This window comes from Nannospalax galili, unplaced genomic scaffold (assembly GCF_000622305.1).
Source record: "Nannospalax galili isolate Female #2095 unplaced genomic scaffold, S.galili_v1.0 scaffold717, whole genome shotgun sequence".
Taxonomy (NCBI): Eukaryota; Metazoa; Chordata; class Mammalia; order Rodentia; family Spalacidae; genus Nannospalax; species Nannospalax galili.
The window spans coordinates 84,953-93,720 of NW_008339763.1; the positions used below are offsets into that span (position 1 = coordinate 84,953).

Consider the following 8,768-nt stretch of genomic DNA (forward strand, 5'->3'; position numbering starts at 1 on the left):
AGGAAATGACAAAAGTCAACAAGCCCAATGCGATAGACTCTTTCAAGTAGACATAGATGATCTGATGAAGATGGTGACTATTTTGTTCAGAGGAACACATTCTAAACAAGGAGATACAATGAAAATACTATGTACAAAAGGTAGGGGTTTATTTTCACTTTCACTGTGGCTATGTAATTCACTTCTGACAATGTGACAATTAGATTTATAAATTTTTATTGGGTTTCATGATAGTGGCTTTCCTTATCCTTGTCAGTGTCCTTTTTCATAGGTAAATGACCTCCATAAAATTCTTCAGAGGGATATTAGGAAAAGGGAGACATGAATAAATAATAACATCTGTCTTGTTTGTTCATAGATTCATTATCGTGAAGCTGAAATTTCTGAAGTATCTATGGATTCAGTGCAACCCAGTATAAATCCAATGGAAAAATGGCTTTTAGTAGTCTAAATTATGCTAATAACTCAATAATGCAGGATGTCCCCCTCCCTCATACTTCTGGACTATCTGGGGAGCACCTTGGATGGCACTAAATGAACTGCAGTGGAAGTTCAGCACACTATCAAACAGTGGGTTCAGCAAAAAAAGCTGCTGCTTTCCATTTCTTGATCAGGACATCCCTGATCAACCAGATTCAAAAGTCAACACATTTGGCCAAACTTCAAGAGGCCATCTTAGCCCTGGAAGCTTTAGCCAGCAAATATCCCCATCTGCACATTTTAATAAATTCTTGGGCCATTGCTTAAGAATTGCCCCTTTGTGGTAAAGAACTCTGGGAATGTCTTGCCTCACAGATACCTAAATTCAAATCATAGATGTGTCTACATACATTCAGACTACAAAAGATGCCTCAATATAAAGATCATTGTTCCACTCTGAGTTCTAGACATTACTGATAATAGCCAAAGCATTCTATTCATTTCTTAGAATATATAATCTGGGACACTTAAACAAGTTCAAATTCAATTAAATGAAACATGGCATGGATCAGCAGTTAAGCATCAGAAGTAAATTGTAATGAGCAGTATGACTCCTCTTTAGTGTTTCTGGCAGTGTAAGCCTCAGACTCCCTCTTCTGCTTGTGCCCCCCTCCAGATCAGCTGATAAGAAAGTCTGGGTGCTTTTCCTTTGGCTTCCTTGGGATACAAGCCAGGCAAACCTCTGCCTAGTCTTAGATACAGTCATGCTGATAGTTACTAGTCTCCTTGTTGCAACAAATTAACTGATGAAAGTAACATAAGAAAAGTTTATTGTGGTTCACAGTTCAAGGGTACAGTGTATCATGATAGGGAAGCCATGTAGCAGAAGTTTGAGGCAGCTGGTCATATTGTATCTGCAGTCAGGAAGAAAAGAGTGATGAGTGTTTGTGCTCAGCTCATTTTCTCCTTCAGCCAGAACTCCAGCCTATTGAATGGTACCATGCACATTTAGAGTGAGTCTTCCCACTTCAACTAATCTAATCTACATAATCCATCATAAACATGCCAAGAGATTTGTTTACTAGGTGATACTACATCCTTTGAAGTTGACAATCAAGATTAACCATCACACCATCTCAGCACAATCTTGCTCTCTCAAGCCATTTTGGACCTGTGGAAAGGCCTTCCGGATTCTCCCTAAAGAGCTCAACTATGTCAGTAATAAAAATTTTCATACCTTTCAAAATATCTCTGTAATACCCACACCTTCCACTCTGCTTCAATATTCATTGACATCAATAACCCTGAATGTTTCCTCCAACTTTTTGTCCTCACTTAAAAATGACTGCCCATCACAGATTCTACCCTGACTCACAAGGCCTAGAGACTAGGAGAATGTTCTTGTTCCTCACCTCCATTTCCAGACATTAGTTCTGTCTCCAGCCAAAATCCCATGTTCTTTGGAGAACAAAAGAACACATTTAATAACCAGTTACTGGGATGGCCTCACTGTTGGGAGCTGTTAGTCTATTATGTACATTGAGCTGTGGCAGGCTTGTTTACTGAGTTTGTGTTATGCGCACCAGTACCTAATCTGCCTAATCAGGAGGAATGTGTTTATCTAATCTGCCTAATCAGGAGGAATGTGTTTATATGGAGAGCCTCACAATACCTGGCCTGGAGGCAATAGTGATAAACAAAAAGATCAAAGAAGACTTTGAAGTATTTGACCGCTCCTTGACCCTCAGAAACAGGTGAGAAAAACAGCTGTTGAAACGAATTGAGTTCTTCTGTATAAAAAGGCAGGGCTGAAATAAACCGGGGCTGCAGTCACTACTGTCAGCCCTCCCAAGTATCTTTTCTGTCTCTTGTTTATTCTTTCAATCCTCACTCCCCCTTTCAGGTACTGTCCATCTTGGCCGGCTGGCACTGGCAAGTGGCACCCAGAACAGGGACCTGAAAAGCAGGGGAAAAAGTGAAGGACACTGCTGGAGAAATTAAGTGAGTGCACTCGGTACAATTGGGGAGCGGTGAGTATTTATCTTGGGAGAAGATGGGGCAAGGAAACAGTCCCTCAGTTTTTGTAAGGAATATGCTTGGGGCCCAAGGAGCAAAGGCTTAGACTAAAGAGGAGAATCCGATAAGCCATGGCTGTGATAAAAGTGAAACAAAACCTTCCGCTCCACCAGAGCCAGCTCCATTAGCCTTGCCACCCTTTTATGAGGACCCCCATCTGGGGCTAGAAGAGGGATCTCTTGACTCTGAGGATGAGTCTGCCCTAGGAGAGGAGAAGGTTGAGTATGATCAGGAGAAGTGTCCACCTTTAATTGCTTTGCCTGATCACTGGGAAATTAAGCAATTAAGGGCAGAGTTAGACACTGTGAAGAAGGAAATGTTAAAGAACAAAGAGAAAAGAATTAGGACCACCCAACACCCTCTTTCATGGTAGGATTAGAGCCTCCTCCTCCAAGGCCACTGAAGGCTGTTGTGCTTCCCATGATTGACATGGCTCAGGAGCCTTCAGTAGGAATCTGGTACCCTCTTAGAACCATGCAATCTCCACTACAACAGGCCACTGGGGCCACAGTAGAGCAAGGAAAGTCAGTGCATGGATTTCAGGTCTTCCCAGTTTCTGAGCAAGTTGATCAGCAGGGCAACAGGGTGCGGTCTCATGCACCTGTGCCTTTTAAGCAGCCTAAGGAACTAAAGACTGCTTGTGCTCAGTATGGTCCCACTGCCCCTTTTACCCAGGATTTTGTTAGAATCCCTGTCCATGGACGCGCTTCCTCCTGGCGATTGGAAACAGATGGCACGTGCTTGCCTTTCAGGGGGAGATTATCTGTTGTGGAAATCTGAGTATGAGGAACAGTGCCAGGTGACAGCAAATACCAATAGAGCGCAGAATATTCCCATAGATTTTGATGTTAGCTGGTGAAGGACAATATAGGGATACTTCTCAGTAGTTGCAGTACGATGTTGCAGCCTATGTGCAGATCAATGCTGCAGCCCAAAGAGCCTGGTATAAACTGCCATCTAGTGGTAGGCAGACTGAGGATTTGTCTAAGATCAGGCAAGGTCCGGATGAGCCATATCAGGATTTCGTGGCTTGATTACTGCAAACTGCCGGTTTTGCTGGAGGATAGAGCAGGTTTACTCTTAGTGAAACAGCTTGCATTTGAGAATGCTAATGGATCCTGTCAAGCTGCTGTTAGGCCTTTTAGAAAGAAATGTAATTTATCAGACTATATAAGATTATGCTCTGATATTGGGCCATCTTACATCCAAGGAGTAGCCATGGCTGCGGCATTGCAGGGAAAGCCTATTCAGGAGGTATTTTTTCAACAAACAAAAGGGTCAAAAGGACGGGCAGCTGGACCTGGGGGGAGCTGCTTCAGGCGTGGCCAGTTGGGACATCAAGTGAAACAGTGCCCTAATAAGCAGAGAGGAGATCAGAGAAACAAAGAGCCAGGCTTATGTCCCCGTTGTAAACGAGGGAAGCATTGGGCTAACGAATGCAAACCAAAAGGGATTTTACGGGGAGCTTGCTTCTTCAGGGAAATGGGGAGTGGGGCCAGCCCCAGGCCCTGAAACAATGTTATGGGGTGCTCCAGACATTCGTCCCCCAGCAGGGAAATCCATTCAAGACCTCTTTAGGGCCACCCCAGGAAGCGCAGGACTGGACCTCAGTGCCTCCACCTACACCATATTAACCCCTGACATGGGAATGCAAACCATACCTACAGGAGTGTATGGGCCGCCTACACAGTATTAACCATACCTACAGGAGTGTATGGGCCATTGCCAAAAGGAACGGTGGGATTAGTATTAGGAAGAAGTAGTGTCACCATGAAGGGAATTCTGGTAGCTCCTGGAGTGATAGATTCAGACTATCGAGGTGAAATCAAGATTATGACTCATCTCCCCCTTCTTTTTTTAATTTTAAAACACAATTACAAAAAATAAAAAATGGGAAGTTATATCCCCAGACACCAAGTAATCTTTTACATCATACTCTTTTCATTTTAAACTTTTTAATTTGGGTAAAATAGATAGATTATAGACAAATGAAAATGCATTTTGCGCTGGTACAATTGTTGGCATGTTACAGAATGTGGCATCCTCAGTCACAGGATACCTAAGCCCAAGTCAGGTGGAAGGATCGTTTAACTGGACAATGGAATGGCCCCAACCCTGTATTGATTTGGGGAAGAGGGCATGTTTGTGTTTTTCCACAGAACGCTGATGGAGCCAGGTGGCTGCCAGAAAGGCTGGTGAGGTTCGCCAGATAAGCGCCAAAGAAAAAGAAGTAGAAAAGAATGATGAGGTGACAAACGTGGCTGATGATCCCGCAAGTGATCTTGGCTGATTTATACTGGACTTATGTTCCTGATCCACAATATTGCACCCTGCAATATGGGAGGAAAAAGAGATAGTAGTGACTGTGAATGACTCTTGGTTAATTGCTCAGCCTGCTTTAAAATGCCAGATGATGCAAGTGGCAATGAATTTTTATTATTTTGGATTGAGAAGCAGGTTGCCTATTTGTTTTGTTAAAAATAATAAGTCTGGATGTGTACAAGTAGATGACTGTGTGCTTGTGGGACAAAGTGGATATTGTACCAATGTCAAAGTGTTATTGCCAAGAGATAATAGGGAAAAAAAATTCTCCACAAGCATTTCCACCCTGTAAGCAGTGGCAGATACTCTAAAAAGGTTGAGAGCCACCTTACCATTGTGGCCCTCTATCACTTCCATTGTGTATGGTTTAGTGGGACTTGGCATGCTTTTCCTCCTGTCTTTGTTTTCATCTGGTGGCAGTAAAGTTATTTATGAAATCCTGTGGCAAGTCAAGGCAGCTGTGCATGATATGAGATTGCGCTCCCTCCCCTAACAGAGGCCGGTAGTCAAAGACGGGTAAGATCTTCTGGGAGAAAGTCAACCTAAGACAGGGCGTAGCTGATGGAAGCTACGTGCCGATGATGGGTAAGGCTTTGCTCTGGCAGAAGACAACCTAAGACAGGCACGGTCCTTCTGTCCTAGATATAGCATAATCTGGGGTTATAAAAATAAAAAAAGAAGGGGGAGATGTTGGGAGCTGTTAGTCTATTATGTACATTGAGCTGTGGCAGGCTTGTTTACTGAGTTTGTGTTATGTGCACCAGTACCCAATCTGCCTAATCAGGAGGGATGTGTTTACCTAATCTGCCTAATCAGAGGAATGTGTTTATATGGAGAGCCTCACAATACCTGACCTGGAGGCAATAGTGGTAAACAAAAAGATCAAAGAAGCCTTTGAAGTATTTGACCGCTCCTTGACCCTCAGATACAGGTGGGAAAAACAGCTGTTGAAACGAATTGAGTTCTTCTGTATAAAAAGGCAGGGCTGAAATAAACTGGGGCTGTAGTCACTACTGTCAGCCCTCCCAAGTATCTTTTCTGACTCATGTTTTTTCTTTCAATCCTCACTCCCCCTTTCAGGTACTGTCCGTCTTGGCTGGCTGGCACCAGCACCTCACCAGGTATGATCTGTAGGATGTGACATTTTTGAAGATCTGAATCACAGACACCATATCTCATGTCCCATAAGTGGGTCCAGCAAATCATGGGGTGAGATTTACCTGGGAGAGGGTCTCCTATGTGCAAATACAGCTCATGGGCTAGGCTATGAGTATTTCCAAATATCTGAACTTCAACTGTGGAGAAGGCATTCCTATAGAAATTTTATATAATGGTATCTCAAATAAGTGAATCAAGGGTAACTTCATCTAGATTAGGGTATTCATGCAGACATTTAGAAAAAAATAAGATAAAATCTGATCCATTCTTCATATCAAATGAGTGAATAAACTCCAAATGTAGTAGAAATTTATATGTACATAAACAGTGGGGCTTCAGAGACCTCATATCCTATCATTAACCAATACGTAAAACTATATAACTTTTAGAAGAAAACATAAGTGGCTAACAACTGTCGGTATCTCCAGTTCCAGGGGATCCGACAGCCTCTTCTGACCTCAGCGGGCATTGCACGACATAGGTGCACATACCTACATATGTATATGAATGTATTACCTGCATGTAGGTATGTGCACCTATGTCATGCAATGCCCGCCGAGGTCAGAAGAGGCTGTCAGATCCCCTGGAACTGGAGGTACCGACAGTTGCTAGCAGTCATGTGAGTGCTGGGATTCGAACCCAGGTCTTCTGCAAGAACAGTCAGTGTTCTTAACTGCTGAGCCATCTCTCTAGCCCCATAAATAAAAACTTTTTAAAAGACATGAAAGCAGGGGAGGGGAGGGGAGGCAGTGGTGGCAGTCATATTGTTGTGAGTCTCTGTGCCTCACCCTAGGTACTTCGGTGGTTCAGGGGAGAAGGGGGGAGGAGAAGGAGGAGATGGGATGGTGGGGAGGGAGGAAGGAGGAGAAAGAAGACTCGGAGGCGCAGGAGGGGGAGGACGGACGGCCGTTGGTGTCCCTGGCTGAGGCAGCGGGGCTGTAGCAGTGGCGTTTGATCTGTGGATGAAATGAATCATGATTTTCAAGCTCTTGCATTAGAATCTCGGGGAATGGCAGAGCTTTTGCCTACCAAAAAGTTTTGGGAACCTGATGATTCAACAAAAGATGGACAAAAAGGCATATTTTGGGAGGATGATGAATGGAGAGAGACTGCTTGGGGAACTTCTTGTAAGTCGTTGATATTTGGATCAATGTCCCAGCCTATTATGGTACAGAGAAGATCTGGACAGAGTTTTCATGGAAACAGTGAAGTAAATGCAATTCTTTCTCCATGCTCAGAAAGTGGAGGCCTTGGTGTGAGCATGATAGAATATGTATTAAGTTTCTCTCCTGCTGATAAATTGGATTCTCGATTTAGGAAGGGAACTTTTGGTACTAGAGATGCTGAAACAAATGGTCCTGAGAAAGGAGATCAAAAAGGCAAGGCTTCTCCATTTGAGGAAAACCAAAACAGAGATCTTAAACAAGGGATGATGATGATTCTAAAATAAATGGCAGAGGTTTGCCAAATGGAATGGATGCTAATTGCAAATATTTTAATCCTACCTCTGGAAGTTGTCAAGACTCTCCTACTGAAGTAGTTGAGCACCTTGGCCCCAATACTAATCCCCAAGAAGGATTGGGTCCTCTTCCTAATCCTACACCTAACACTACTAATACACTTAATCCTACACCTATTAAACAAGTGGTTACTTGTTGAAGAATTTTCAAATCCTGAAACTCAGAATCTAGATGCCATGTAACAAGTTGGTCTGGATTCCCTAAAGTTTGACTATCCTGGTAATCAGATACCCATGGACTCTTCAGGAGCTACTGTAGGCCTTTTTGACTACAATTCCCAGCAGCAGCTCTTTCAGGGGATGAAAGAGCTCTCTAACCGCAGTTCTAACTGCACTTAACTGCAGCTCAACAGCAGCAATATGCATTAGCAGCAGTTCAGCAGCCATATATAGCTGGTGTATTCTCAGCAGGCCTTGCTCCAGCTGCATTTGTGCCAAATCCATATATTATTAGTGCTGCTTCTTCAGGGACTGATCCGTATACTTCAGCAGGGTTGGCTGCAGCAACAATGTTAGCAGGTTCTTCATACTAGAGCAGGTCAGCATCCTCTTACTCCTAATCAGGGCCAGCAGGGGCAGCAAACAGAATCACTTGCAGCAGCTGCAAATCCAACTTTGGCTTTTGGTCAGGGTCTTGGTGCAGGCATGCCAAGCTATCAAGTACTAGCTCCAACTGCCCATTATGACAAGACTGGTGCCTTAGTGGTTGGCCCTAGAGCAAGAACTGGCCTTGGAGCTCCAGTACAATTAATGGCTCTGTCCTGGTTTATTTCTTCATTGTTGTGACAAAACACTCTGACCACTATCAACTTGGGGAGGAAAGGGCTTATTCAGCTTACATCTCCCAGGCTGTAGTTCATCAGGGAGCCTAAGGTAGGAACTCAGAACAGGAACCTGGAAGCAGGAGCTGGAGTACAGGCCGTGGAGTAATGCTGCTTACTGGCTTGCTCCCCTGGCCCCTGCTCAGCCTGCTTTCTTATGCAACACAGACCCACCTGCCCAGGGGTGGCACCACACACAGTGGGCTGGGCCCTCCTACATCACTCTTCAAGAAGATGCCCCTCAGACATGGCCACAGGCCAGTCCAATAAGGCAATTCCCCAATTGAGGCTCCCTCAACCCAGGTGTGTCAAGTTGACACTAAAGCTATCCAGCACAATTGATCCCTTGTCAACTTGACACACAAGCTCATCACTATTAAACCATAACCTTTCCAATTCTTGTCCCCAAGATATGATGTTAACATTAATATCACAACATAAGACATAAGACA

The 8,768-nt window shown here is 43.9% G+C and overlaps 1 pseudogene; it reads left to right on the plus strand.

Annotated features, from left to right (window-relative positions):
* The first annotated feature begins 6,717 nt into the window (after window positions 1–6,717).
* LOC103735296 overlaps window positions 6,718–8,768 on the plus strand; it is a 5,378-nt pseudogene continuing 3,327 nt past the window's right edge.